This window comes from Canis aureus, chromosome 1 (genome assembly GCF_053574225.1).
Source record: "Canis aureus isolate CA01 chromosome 1, VMU_Caureus_v.1.0, whole genome shotgun sequence".
Lineage (NCBI taxonomy): Eukaryota > Metazoa > Chordata > Mammalia > Carnivora > Canidae > Canis > Canis aureus.
In genome coordinates, this window is record NC_135611.1 from 14,306,208 (window position 1) to 14,320,244 (window position 14,037).

The following is a 14,037-nucleotide window of genomic DNA, read 5'->3' on the forward strand; positions in this document are numbered from 1 at the left end:
GTGGAGCCCAGTAAACCACACGCCGCTTTATGATCCTCAAGACGACTTAGAATTCAAAGGAGAAAGGAGAGAGGGAGTGGCTGAGCACTTGCAGGTACAAGTCACTAGCAGCATGGCATCTGGGGAGAAAACAGAGCAACGTCTTCTATGATTCCTTCCCCCTTTCCTGGATGTCTTGGGTTTCTGGAGAGAAAGCGGGAACTCCGTCCAGGTAGATAAGAGAGCTGGCTCCCTGCCGCCAATCAATCAGAAAGCTCTTAAGATGGGAGTCTATGGACAATGTATTAAGTACACACCAGAAAAATAAATCAAATGCAGGAAAGTTTTCAACTTAGAAGCACTCCTGGGGGCCAGAGTCCAGGTTCTCACAACATAAAACCTTCATTAAGCCCCCATTCCATGTTGGATTCAAATCCACCTTTCTTAGGGGATCAATGAGGTCCATCAAGGTATTTTCCCTTTTGGGGGGTGGAGGTGGCGGGTGGGGGGGGGATCTGAAATGTGGTCTTCTTCTACCCTCTCCCAGAGCTGATTTATTCCCTGAAAGAAACAAAAAGCAAGGGACACGCTCATTCGTGCCATTGTGTTTTGTACAATCACCGGCCTTTAAATCGCCACATTAAAAACTCTTTCCAGGGCCCCGTGGAGCTAGGCGATTATGTTTAATATAACCTTCTGGGTTTGGGTTTCATGCAGACCAACAAAGAATATGGAAACATGTAATTCCATACTGCCCAAAGTACTTCTACAGCTTGAGTCTCAATTAAAATGTTTGTTTACTTATCTGCTAATCTCATTATTTTTTCTAAATCCACTCTCAGTGAGCGAGAGTTCAGCATCTGAAAGTTCAGCCATTTCTGAAATATGACCAAATTGGAAACCTGGAGAGAGTTCTATTCAGCTGGGGAGAGAAATACATAAACCCCCACATGAATGACTTGGAGTGTCCTTTAACTTTCCCCAAACAGAAAAACCATTTGCTATGGAGAAGGTATGTGCACAAAGGAGTAACTTTTTAGAAATTTACCGGTGATTTTATCGTGGTAAATTGAGCCACGATCCCAATGAGGATACTTGGCTATTATTGCTAGAAATGCATAGAGCCTGTATTTATTTTCAGAGGAGTTTGGTATCATTTTTATTAGTTGCTCTTCACAAAAAGCAAAACAGAAAGCACCCCAAACCTCTGAGAGGTAGATCAGATTTTATCTCTCTCTCTTTTTTTTTCCTCCTTTCCAAATGAGGAAACCACACAAAGTGTTTTGCCCTGGGGTCAGCTAGCCCATCGGTGGCTGGACTGGGGTTAGAAGTTCTGGTCTCTAGACGCCCATGCGGCTAGGTCCTCCCTGGAGCCGATCCTGCCACCCCAGTGGGGACACGCCTGGGGGCACTATGCTACCCACAGATGTGTCCTCCTCCCCAAATACCCCCATCTCACCATCTCGATCCCCGAGGGCTGTGAACCAGCCCACCAGGGACACCTTCTCTGGCGGTTCTTTTGCTTCCTTTGTAACTAACACCACCTGGATGGAGTCCAGGGTCCTTCCTGTTCTGAATTCTCTTCTATGGCAAATAAGTCATATTACTGTTTTTTACTCCAATCTGGCCATAGCCGCCCCCCCTCCCCGCCTGCCCCAAGGCGGTTGTCTTCCCCCGAGGCAGGGCTATTGGGACAGAGCCTGGCTCCCAGCAGGTGCACAGGTATGCAGGTGGGCAGGTGCGGGGAGGGCAGGGCAGGGTGCTCCCTAGGCTTGGCAAGGTCGTCCCAGCCTCCGGAGGCCAGGGAAGGGCCGCCGCGGAGGGGAGCCCACCTCTGGCCGCAGGCTCCCCTCGGCAGGAGACTCTGGGGAAGAAATCCCGGCTTCTAGAAGATGCCAAAGCAAGATCAGGAAAACAAAACCAACGAGCGACCTCCATGGGCCGGTGAAACGAGAGCCTCGGCTCTGCACCCACGTTTCCAAGTTAGCTCATGACCCACGTTTCGCGTGGTTGGCCGCCACCGCCACGTTTCCCAAAGAGTGTGCTGCGGAACACCAGCTCCAGGAGGCGCTCTGTAGAACTGGGGTCTCATTGCCAAATAGGTTTGAGAAATACCATATGCTACGGTTCCCTCTCGCGGAGTCACGTTGGCCTATCGATGGCATAGACACGTCAAAAGCTATGAGAAGTTCCACAGCAAGAACCTTTATTTCGCTCAGCGCATTGCTCCAGAAACTCAACCTGGGGCAGATTCTCCTTTGAGTGGGACAGGGCGCTGCGCCCCCTGAGAGCTTCACCCCTGTGCCCAGTGACACCTCTCCAGGGACGCCCCTCCGCCCCAGGCCTCTTGTGCCGGGTTCCCTCTGGCGCTGAGATGCTCTCCCTGCCGTCTGTCCTCCCTCTTGCCACCCCCCACCTCAGCCAGGCCCACGATGCCCCCTCCTAAGAACTCTCTCTGCTCTCTAGCATCTTCCAGTAAGCCCCACCTGCTCTTGTGTTCTGTTTAGAACCCCTTTCTGCACATCCCGCAGCAGTCGAGACCAACCAAGTCTCCCTAGGACTTCCTGCAGTGACACTTCTGCCTCCCTTCTGAGAGCTGCTTTCTTTTAAGATTTTATTTTTTATTCATGAGACACAGAGAGAGAGAGAGAGGCAGAAACACAGGCAGAGGGAGAAGCAGGCTTCCCGGGGGGTTGGGGGGGTGCTGATGAGGGACTCGGTCCCAGGACCCCGGGATCATGCCCTGAGCCAAAGGCAGACGCTCAACCCCTGAGCCACCCAGGTGCCCCACCCCGAGAGTTTCAACGATGACACTCACCCCCCCGCCATCCACCACTATGTTCCCACTCAACTCCTCTATCAACCTCCATCAGGCAGGTCCCGTGAGAAGTGTGATTAAGAACAAGAGTTTGACCCAAGAAACAGACTCTTGACTGTAGAGAACAAACTGAGGGTTACCAGAGGGCTGGTGGGTGGGTAAGGGTGGGGGGAATGGGTGATGGGGTTAGGGAAGCGCACTTGTCACGAGCACCGGGTGATGTAGGGGCGTGTTGGATCACTACACTATTCACCTGAAACTAATAGTACACCGTATGTTAACGATATGGGATTCAAAAATTTAAAACTATACAGAAATTAAATTTCTAAAAAATTAAAACTTTGAAAGCAAAAAAAAAAAAAAAACCCACAAAAGAACAAGGGTTTGGAGATATTTGTGAGTTTGAATTCTGTTTCTTTCCCTCATGGACGCTGTGGCCTAAGTCTCTGAACATCGGTTTTCTCATCTGCAAAATGAACAGAATAATAAAATCTCGGGGCTGTTGTAAGGACGAGGTGTGGGGGGGAGATAACACATGTAAACGTGGAAAAAAAAACATGTAATCGTGGCCTGGAACATGGGAAGCCCCAGAATTGTTAACCATTCTTCTGAGCCGTATATCCCCTGCTAATCCTACTTCCACCTTTGGGTTTATTCTGACAGACGTACTCACACTCACACACAGAGACACACATATCCCTTCTAGAACCCTTCCCTCCCTCTTCCATTACCTGGACTGTATCCATCCTTCTGGGCCCAACTCATTCTCCCCTCCTGCGGGAACCTTGGCCTGAAGACGGGTATGCAGCAATCCCCTGTCCTGGGCTCCTCCCGCTTGCCTGGCCTCGGTTGTCCTCTCATGTTTCCATCCACCCGGTGCCCCAGTGAGACTGCAAACTCTTGGGAGTGGGGCCTCATCCTACCATCTGCGTGGTTCCTCCCCCACCTCTCTACAGGGATGGGGAGCTGACCGGGTCACGTGCTCGCTGTAGGATGAACCTAGCATATACTCCTCCTGCCCCCTAGCAAGCCCCACTAATTTTCATTTTACTGTAACTTTTGCAACCTGACCTTGATGACATATCATAGGAGGGAAAAAACCCTCACAGACCTGCTCCTTTTTACATCCCAAATACTGGAAGGAACATCAGCCAGTTGACTCACGGGGTCATCATCAACATACTTGGTGAACACCGTCTCCCTGCAGAGCACTAGGTGCGGCCCCGGGAGGAGGGGCGCTAGAAGGAGCCCTGAACGCAAGAATCCAGGGGATCGGAAATAAGCCCAGCAGACTTGATTCAGCCAGCACATTCCCAACCCTCTGCTCCCAGCATCCCCACCCTCTCCTGTCACACGGGGGAAAAAGGAAAGCAGGCATGGACAGAACGTGGCCAGGAGAAGGTGTTCTAGAAACTCCACCTTAGGAGGTGCTGAGGATGCAGCGTGTGAACCCCTCATCCTGTCAGCTCCTGGCCCTTGAAGCCCTGCCCTGATGTCGGGGACCCGTTCTCCCCATCCTGCAGCACAGGGACCATCTGGCTGAAGACCCGGGGGTCTCTCCTGCGTGCCTCCCGTTCTCCACACGTCAGGCCCAGGCCTTGGTTCAGCAGCCTTGACCTCTGCTGTCTTCTCTGTGTACTATCTTGCTCTGCTTAGAAAATGCTTACCAGGTGATAGCAAAGAGGAGTCACCAATGGAAGATTTTCATCATTTCGGGGTTCCGCTGGACCTCCCAACCGCCGGCCCTGACCCGAGGGAAGTGGGGAGATTCTGCTCCTCCCTGCCAGGGGTCTCCCTAAGCTGCTGCCACGGTTCTGCTGATGTGGGCTTAGGTTTGCCCACACTCAGAGAAGTTCCTGATTCTTCCGACCCACCCAACTGGGACCCCAAGGTTGCAAAGGGGCGTTCCTGAATGAGGTTTTGGTCAAAGCACAAAGGTTTTCAGGTTCTTGTTCTCAGTCCTGTTCTCCAACTCAAAGGGACCATGTCCTCTCTTCCCTCCTCTCTCCTCCTGGTCACTAACCTACATCTTCTGGAATGATTGACTCCAGCCCTCTCCAGCAACTTTGGACTGGGGGACTCTTCCCCCTCTTCCTAAAATATTCATGCATGCACGCACCTACTACCCCCGTGCACACATGTGTACGCACACGCCTGCCACACACACATGCACATGCATGCAAGTGTCACACACCAAGTCCCCATCCCCACCTGTGACACCTTCCTCCTTCCTAACTTTATCCTCGGTGCAGACAACCCTGCCCAGTATAAACTGGAAGGCTAAACAAAAAAAAAAAAAAAAAGCAGGGATTTCCTTATCTGTCTGTCAGCGCCTCTTCATTACAGCTGAGCTAATTTGAAATGAAGAGTCTTCGCCCCCCCAACCCCGGCCATACCCCAGGAGGATCTTTTTACACAGCAGATGTTCATCTACTTGCCCACAGCGTGGGGACAGCAAGCCGTGGTTTCCCGGGCGGGCCCGGGTGAGAAAGCCCCCGTTGGGCCATGTGGGCGTCGGGAGCAGCCCCAGGAGTGGAGAAGCAGGGGAGGCGCGATGCCCAAAGAGGAGCCAGGAACAATGCAAAACAGAAAAAAGGCACCAGAATGATAAGGGGAACTGAGACCAAGGAAGGAGACTTTGTTCTTCTTGACCAGTCCCAGGCCGAAGCCTCGTTTCCAGGAATCCTTTTATAGGTTACCACGGAACTCTGGTTATCAGCACTCTCTCCCTTGACCTTTCCTCCCCCTCTTTAATTCCTGGAATCAGGCGCAGCAGATAAACTGCGGACACTTACTGTCTCCGTCACAGACGACAGTTTCAAATCCTTGGGGAGCAAGCGGTGGTCACACAGGAGGGGAGAGGCGGGCAGCCCAGGACGCTCATTGCGGGGGTGCGGGGGTGCTGGGGAATTACACATGCAGAGCAGAGCCCGGAGGACAGCCAGGGGGCAGTGTCCCGACCGCCAGCGACCCCGAAACACCCGCGCGCAGAACAGGAATCCGGGCGATTGGCTGGCACCCAGGTGGGAGCCCAGAGGGGCTGCAGGCCTGGGTCCCCCCGAGCCGGGCATTGCCCTCCACGCCAGCTGGGGGAGGGCCTGGGGGGCCTGGGGGGCAGCCCCCTGCCTCGGCTGGTCTGCTGCTGGCTCTCCTGGGCTCTGGCTTGGGGTCCCTTGGCTCCAGGGCCACAGACTGAGTAGAGGGAGCCCAGGTCTGGGGGTGGCACCTGTGCAAGCTGTGGGTGGTCGGCTGCCTTCCTTGTCTCGGTATTTGAGCCTCTGTTTGTCCCCTTACTCTTTGTCTTTTTCTTGAGCCTTAGGTCCTAGCACTGCGCTCCCAGCCGGGCTTTACCCCCGCCCGGAATTTCACAAGGACCTGCGGTGCCTGGGCCGCAGAGCCACTCGGGAGCACGGTTCCCTGGCGTCGCAGCTCCAGCGGTGTCCCACTTGCCGCCACTCGGATGACCGGATGGCGGTGATGGAGATGCACTAAATGGAGCCGTGGCTCGGGACGGAGTGTGCGCGGGGGCTGCGGGGCGGGTGCAGGTGAGCTCCTGGGAGGGGAAGGCTGGAGGCTTTAACGCGGGGAGAGCTTCCGCGCAGGGTGAGGGCCATGCTGGAGAACTGGTGGCTAGGAGCCTGGGGCTCGGCTGTCAGAGAGGATATGCCTTCTCCAGGGAGCAGAAAGCTCCATGAGTGCACTGGACGTGCCCCCGCGCTGAATTCACTGTTTGCCTCCTGGCTGGGGTCGTCCCCCCTGGAACCTGTATCCTGGACCTGTGTTTGCCCGGCCCTGGCCTGCCATGAACAGTAGCCTTGGGACCTATGATTGGGTGAGCAGCAGCCCTGGGACCTGTGGTTGCCCAGCCCTGGCCCATGGTGAGCAGTAGCCCTGGGACCTGTGGTTGACTGACCCTGGCCCATGGTGAACAGTAGCTCTGGGTTCTGTCGTTGCCCAGCCCTGGCCTATGGTGAGTAGGAGCCCTGGGACCTGTGGTTGGCTGACCCTGGCCCATGGTGAGCAGTAGCCCTGGGATCTGTGATTGCCTGGCTCTGGCCTGTCATGAACAGTAGCCCTGGGACCTGTGGTTGCTGGACCCTAACTCATGGTTAACAGTAGCCCTGGGACCTGTGTTTGCCTGGCCCTGGCCCATAGTGAGCAGTAGCCCTGAGACCTGTGGTTGCCTGGCCCTGGCCTGCCATGAACAGTAGCCCTGGGACCTGTGGTTGGCTGACCCTGGCCCAGGGTGAGCAGTAGCCCTGGGAGCTGTGGTTGCCCGGCTCTGGCTCTGTGAACCATAGCCCCCAGCACAGCTTGAACCAGGAAAGGAAGCCAGACACCAGGCTGAGGCTTGAATGTGTGAAAGGAAAATCATCTACTGTCCTACACACACACACACACACACACACACACTTAAAACCAACTTGAGAACTAAAAATAGAGGATATACAGGAGATGGTGAGGGGACAGCCATAAAGGAAATTCGTTTTTGACCATAGAGGTCGGAAAAGTCTCATCTCCTCCCCCAAGTTGGCACAGGGGTTGTCGGTACAAGCTGTGCCCAGCCCAGCCCTCTTGTCTGGGCTGTCAGTTAAACCGCCACAAGGGGAAAGCACCCCACTGCGGGGCCACATCCAGCTTCCACCGTGAGCTGGGACAGGTCTGGGATGGCCTCTTCCAGGTGCTGGCTGTTTTGCTCAAAAGGCACCCTCCACCTTATGGTCTTTCCCTATCCAGGCATCGGGCTCCACTGCCAACCCAGCCCCCCTCCACCTCCAGGGAGGCTGTGGCACAGGCTGTGAACTGTAGGCCCACATTCACTGGCTCTGGCCTGTCATGAACAGTAGCCCTGGGACCTGCCCCGGGTGCACACCCCCACATTAGTGTGTCATTCAGGCCTTGGCTTCCCACCGAAAACCCAAGCTGAGTTAATAGGTCAACCATTTACAAACCTCCTTGTACCCTTGAAAGATAAGGGGTGCCCTCGACCTGGCCATAAACATTGTCCAAGGTCAGAAGTCTCTGGGGGAGATGTCTTTGAAACATGCCTCTTCCTACAGTCAAGGCTGCCCTTGCCTTTCCAAGCCCTCCCAGAAGAGGCACAGAGACAGGTCCAGTGCACCCACTGGACTTCGTGCACATTCGGATCACCCCCCACTCAGGCTGGTACCAAATCTTGACTCCTCTGGCAGCACGAGTCTCATTCCTTCAGCTGCCTTAGGCCACGGCTCTACCATCTATCACTTTCTCTCGATTCGCCATGAAAAGCAGAAAGATTGTAGTGTCTGCCATCATGGGCTTAAAAACAAAAATGATTCCATCAGTTTAAAGATTCCAATGAATTATGATTTTCTAATAATGATTATTTAAATAATAATGCCTCTGCATCTCCTCCCTCTCCTGCTTTTTCTCTTTCTTCAAGTGTCACATTCTTTCAAAAACATTTCATTTGGTGCCCCTGCCTGCCTGGTGGCCGGAGCCTAGGCGTCTTATACTATTTGGTGGTGGCTGTCCTCACTGTTAACCAACAGCTTTCGGCTGTGAGATGTGTCCTGGGACCCATCCCATTCACAGGGTCAAAGTCACCAATTTCAGTGATGCCAGTAATCCTTAAGTTGCATGCATGGGTTCAGACCGTCAAGCCAGGGTCTCCAAGATGCAGGTACTAGTCCAAGCTCTCTCTCTAACTGGTTCTGTCTCCTTGGTCAAAGTGCTGACCCTCCCTGGACTCAGTTTCCTCAGTGGTAAAATGAGGACTTTCCCTCACCTGCAAAGTGATTAAAACCTCAGTGAGGTTCCTTCCAACTACTGTGGTCTTTGCTTTCGCCATCAACCCATTTCAGGCCCCTGGACGGATGGCGTGCAGCCTTTTCATGGTGGCCCCTCTGTCGCCTGCCTCATGCTCAGTTTTAGCCAGAAAGCTATCAGAGTCAAGATAGTGCAAGAACGCTGAATAGCAATTCACTCTCCAAATCAGGGAATCGGATCAAGTTGGAGGTGGGGGGTAGACTCAGTGCCCAGACCTGACATGTTAACCACTGGATGAATTATTTTCACTTCTGTGAAAAGGCGTCTGCTATCTCCTCACCAAGAAGCCTGCCGCATCTTAAAACCACCAGTGTCACGAGCTGTCTTCTGGAAGGTGGAAATGGGCAGGATGTGGTTTGAACTGACAAAAAAATAAAGCAGCCCATTCCTCAAGAGGGAGTTGGAAGTGATTGCGAGGCATGAGAAGGAGGGAGTGTGTCTTTCTGACTTGGAGCCAGCTGGCCAGGCGAGTCGGGACCAGCCACACCGGTTCCTTCGCACCAAGATGGTAAACAACAACAACCAAACACACGCACACAACCACCACCGGAAAGCAAGGCCGAATGGATCGACGGTATTTCTTGTTTGCAATAGGAAAACGTATCAATACAGCAACTTTCACACTGCGGAAGACATTCACATACACTTGGTGCTTGCAGCAGCCTGCAGAGAAACGCAGAGCTCGGTCGGAGTTCCCAGGTTCCAGGGAAGGCCGCGGGATAGGGCATGCTCGTGCAGATGGCGAGTCAGAGAGCGTGCCCAGGAATCCACAAGTCCTGGGGTCTGATTCAAATCCAGTGTCTGCTGCTTCTGAAGTCAGGTAAACAGAGCCCCATTTCAGAGAAAGGAGCAGGTGCCCCCACGGCCCCCCGCAGAAGCCCCTCGTGCCATCGCAGCATGCACCACGTGGCACTGTCACGGCCTGGGGACTCCATCACCGCTTTACCGTGTGCCCCCCTGCCCGGCACCTTGCTGGCCCATTAAGACACTCAGTGAAGGTCTGGCGACTCAGTAATGGACTATAAATAATGAAAACACCCAGAGGCCGCTCATCTCCAAAGATTCAGGTCCAGAATTCTCCCCACTACTTTGGGATCTTGTGGTAGAAAGGTTTTGGCCCTGCCTTCCTAAGCCAGTTAACTAGAAGAAAAGCCCTGGGGTCCGGGGCCCTGTTGGTGGGAATGTGAACTGGCGCAGCCACCCCGGAAAACTGCGTGGAGGTTCCTCAAAGAGTTAAAAATAGACCTGCCCTACGACCCAGCAATTGCACTGCTGGGGATTTACCCCAAAGATCCAGATGCAGTGAACGACCGAGACACCTGCACCCTGATGTTCACAACAGCGATGTCCACAACAGCTGAACTGTGGAAGGAGCCTCGGTGCCCCTCCACAGATGACTGGCTAAAGAAGATGTGGTCTATGTACACGATGGAATATTCCTCAGCCATTAGAAACGACAAATACCCACCATCTGCTTGGACGTGGATAGAACTGGAGGGTATTATGCTGAGTGAAGTAAGTCAATCAGAGAAGGACAAACATATGGTCTCATTCATTCGGGGCATATAAAAAATTAGTGAAAGGGATTAAAGGGAAAAGGAGAGAAAATGAGTGGGAAAAATCAGTGAGGGAGACAGCACATGAGAGACTCCTAACTCCGGGAAATGAACAAGGGGTAGTGGAAGGGGAGGTGGGTGGGGGACGGGGTGACTGGGTGACGGGCACCGAGGGGGGCACTTGACGGGATGAGCACTGGGTGTTATGCTGTATGTTGGCAAATCGAACTCCAATAAAAAAATATACAAAAAAAACAAACAAACAAAAAAAACTAGATGAAAAGCCTCCTTCTTAGCTTTCCTGGAAAGGAGAACTGTTGCCGTGAAAAAGGCAGGAGTGAAATGAGTACCTAGAAGTGAGTGGCGGTCTACTTTTCTCAGAAGATAGAATTCACCTGCCTTGATCAGTTTATACCTCAGGCTCGTGGCCACATGATAGCACTGCTTCCCCGTGTCCCATCTGCGGGGACCGTCCTCCGAGTGTTTGTTATTGACACTTGGCTTTGTGGAGAGGAAGGGCTTTGAAGAAGGGAATGATCCTATCACCTTTGTTGATTGACTGGCTTGGTCCCACTTGAGGCCATTGTCCTTCCAAATGATTTGGGACAAAGTGACATGACATCTCTGGGCCTGGTGCCTCAGCTCTAACATCGGGGTGAAGCTCATAGCACCCACGTCCTGGGTGGTCATGAGGATGGAGTGGTGAGCGCTAGAACAGTGCCCGGGGTGGAGTGAGGGCCCAGCGCATGGCAGCTAGTGTCCTCTCGCGGGGTTCTCGAAGCAGTGAGTGTAAATCATAAAACCTCAGCCTGCTCGTTTTCTTCATAGACATTATCCAGAGCAGCAGACTTTGTTTAATGTTCCCCTGGCTTCCTTCCCTCTGTTTTTGGTCTCTGGGGAGGAAGAGGGTAGGGCAGAGGGGAAAGGAAGGACATCCACATGTTGCAAACACCACCTCTGCAAACGCCTCCGATTAATTCATGGCACTCTACCGAAATTACTTTTTATTTTTAGCACACATAAGCATTTAATATATGATAAAGGTTACAGTATACATCCGCGGGGAAAGAAAGGACCACTCAATAAATATGAAGCTAGAACAACTGGCTAGTTATTTTGGAAAATGTGAGTCTATTTTTATTGTTAACCACCCACCAGAAATTCTACAGATGGATCGGAAATTAATGCCCACCTAAATCCAGAATCAAATAGATGGTTTTTCAGAGTGAGGCATGCCTTTCCAAGCAAAACCGTGATAGAAAGACATACAGATTTAAGCACATAAAATACAAGCCTGTGAGCATTGCAAAATAATATAATCAAAGAATAAATGTCACAGCAGATTAAAATATTTGTAACGTATGTGAAAGCCTATTATTGGGTTAACTTATCTTTTTATTCAATTGTAAGAGCTCTTTGTATATTAAGGAAATTAGCACTTTGTGTCTCATTGTGTCATACGTCCTCATCGACTTGCTTGTGGTATCCCCAGTCTTGCAGGAGCTTTTAACCCCTGTGCAGTTAAGTTAGTAAACCTAACGGAAATGAATTATAAGCTGACTTCATTGTGTATATATCTATGTAGTCACTCTTAGTGTCACCTGAGACCTGAGCGTTGCCAAGAATAACGTAAACTGTGCCATTTATCAGTTGTTGTTAGAGTTTTACTTGAGAGGAGTTATACAGAATTTTGGATTTTGACTCTCCTGTTGCCTTAACAAAGGGGTAGGGGGAGCTGAGAACTATTTTCGTTGGGATTTTGACATAAAGCTGCCATTCTTCAAGCTTTAAAGCCCTGTTTCCAATCCATGCCCTCATTTCTTTGTCTGAAATACCAACCAAGTCACCAACTTTCACTGAATGTTGTCAGAGGCAGAAGCCAGAAGAGCCATCACATCCATGAGTGGCTGGCTCCAGGTTGAGTGGCAGGCACCAAACGTCTGTGACGTTACTCTTCCCACCTTTCAAGGTCTCCAGCGTCCACGGAGGCTAGATTATCAACATACGTGGTTACTTCACTGGGTTCCATCGTGGTTTTCAAAGCTGGCCTGGAATTTCCAAATACAGACTAGAACAGGTAGGCAGGGAATCTAACGCTCCTGATTTCATTCGGTGTCTCTAAATCTCCATGAAGTTTTTATTAGTTCTGGTAGAAAGAAGAAAGAAAGAAAGAAAGGAAAGAAAGAAAGAAAGAAGAAAGAAAGAAAGAAAGAAAGAAAGAAAGAAAGAAAGAAAGAAAGAAAGAAAGAAAAGAAAGAAACCCCAGCAAGTCATTTGTTAAAGTCATAAAGCTGAACTAAATGGATAAAGTCCTCTAATTGACCTCAGGGAAGCTCAGGGACACTGTAGATCAGCTGCTAAATGACTTGTGATGTCTCGATTTAGAGAAGACGTCTGGCTCCCTAGCAAGTGTGTCTGCCCATAAATTTCTTGATTAGGCTAAAGGCCTCTGCCAGCACAGCCAGATCTTCAACTCGGTGTGTCCACCTGACCTGGTGTCCTAACAGAAAGCACGTTGGATGTGGGCGACACAATACTTACATTTCAAATTGTGTTCATAGTTCATTTGCAGGAGATCGACGTCTTGGTCCAGGTGGGAGACGGAAGTCGCCAAGGTTGTAGCTACGATGCTCCTGGAGATTTACTACTTGCACCTGTGGGCTGGAGGCGGCAGCTCCTCCTGACTTCGTTTCGCCTGCCAAGGATGCCTCGTTTTAGGTGCATTGGTGCCCCTTGTGGGAAAATACTGTTAAACATTTATTTTTGATGGGTCAGTTCAGGCTCCACAACACGTCACCGAAATGCCCAAAGTCAGTTCTTAGTATAAGTCACCGGCATCGAAGATAAGCAGCGAGCGGCTCACTGTACCGCAGTTGTGTGTTGGGAGAGGACAGGTGGTTAGAGAAGCTGCGTGAAATTTGAGGCTTATGTACCAACTTTTCCCCTCCTCAGCTATTGGAAGGGAAAATATGGACAAACTCCCTTTTCTTTTTCTTTCTTTCTTTTTTTATTTTTTTAAAATATTTTTATTTATTTATTCATGAGAGACCCAGAGAGAGAGAGGCAGAGACACAGGCTGGGGGAGAAGCAGGCTCCATGCAGGGAGCCCAATGCGGGACTCGATCCCAGGACTTCAGGATCATGCCCTGGGTCGAAGGAGGTGCCAAACTGCAGAGCCACCTCAGCAGGATCCCCTTCTTTCTTTCTTTCTTTTTGAAGTAAGCTCTATACCCAATGTGGGGCTCAAATTCACAACCCCAAGATCAAGAGTCATGAGCTCCACCAAGCTAGCCAGGTACCCCCAAATACTCCCTTTTAAATGACCTTTCTTTCTTCCTTCCTTCTCTCTTTTCTTTCTTTCTTTCTTTCTTTCTTTCTTTCTTTCTTTCTTTCTTTCTTTCTTTCTTTCTTTCTTTCTTCTTTCTTTCTTTCTTTCTTTCTTCTTTCTTTCTTTCTTTCTTTCTTTTTTCTTTCTTTCTTTTTCTTTCTTTCTTTTTCTTTTTTCTTTCTTTCTTTCTTTCTTTCTTTCTTTCTTTCTTTCTTTCCTTCCTTCCTTCCTTCCTTCCTTCCTTCCTTCCTTCCTTCCTTCCCCTAATATTCTTTCCATCAAGAAAAAAAAAGCCTAAAAAAAAAAAAAAAAAAAAAACCACAAAAACCAGGGACACCTGGGTGGCTCAGCGGTTGAGCGTCTGCCTTCGGCTTGGGGCATGGTCCCAGGGTCCTGGGATGGAGTCCCACATAGGGTTCCCCGCAGGGAGTCTGCTTCTCCCTCTGCCTCTGTCTCTGTGTCTCTCATGAAAAGTAAATAAAATCTTAAAAAAAAAAAAAAAAAAAAAGCTTATCATAGAAGAAGTATGAAAATCCTGCTTAGGAATA

General features: G+C 50.8%; 1 long non-coding RNA gene across 1 annotated transcript; it reads left to right on the plus strand.

Annotated features, from left to right (window-relative positions):
* The first annotated feature begins 5,619 nt into the window (after nucleotides 1-5,619).
* LOC144324472 (uncharacterized) lies at nucleotides 5,620-10,274 on the plus strand. Its single transcript, XR_013389981.1, has 3 exons — nucleotides 5,620-5,820; nucleotides 6,117-6,342; nucleotides 8,867-10,274. It is a non-coding gene; the product is annotated as an uncharacterized LOC144324472 (long non-coding RNA).
* The last annotated feature ends 3,763 nt before the right edge of the window (nucleotides 10,275-14,037 follow it).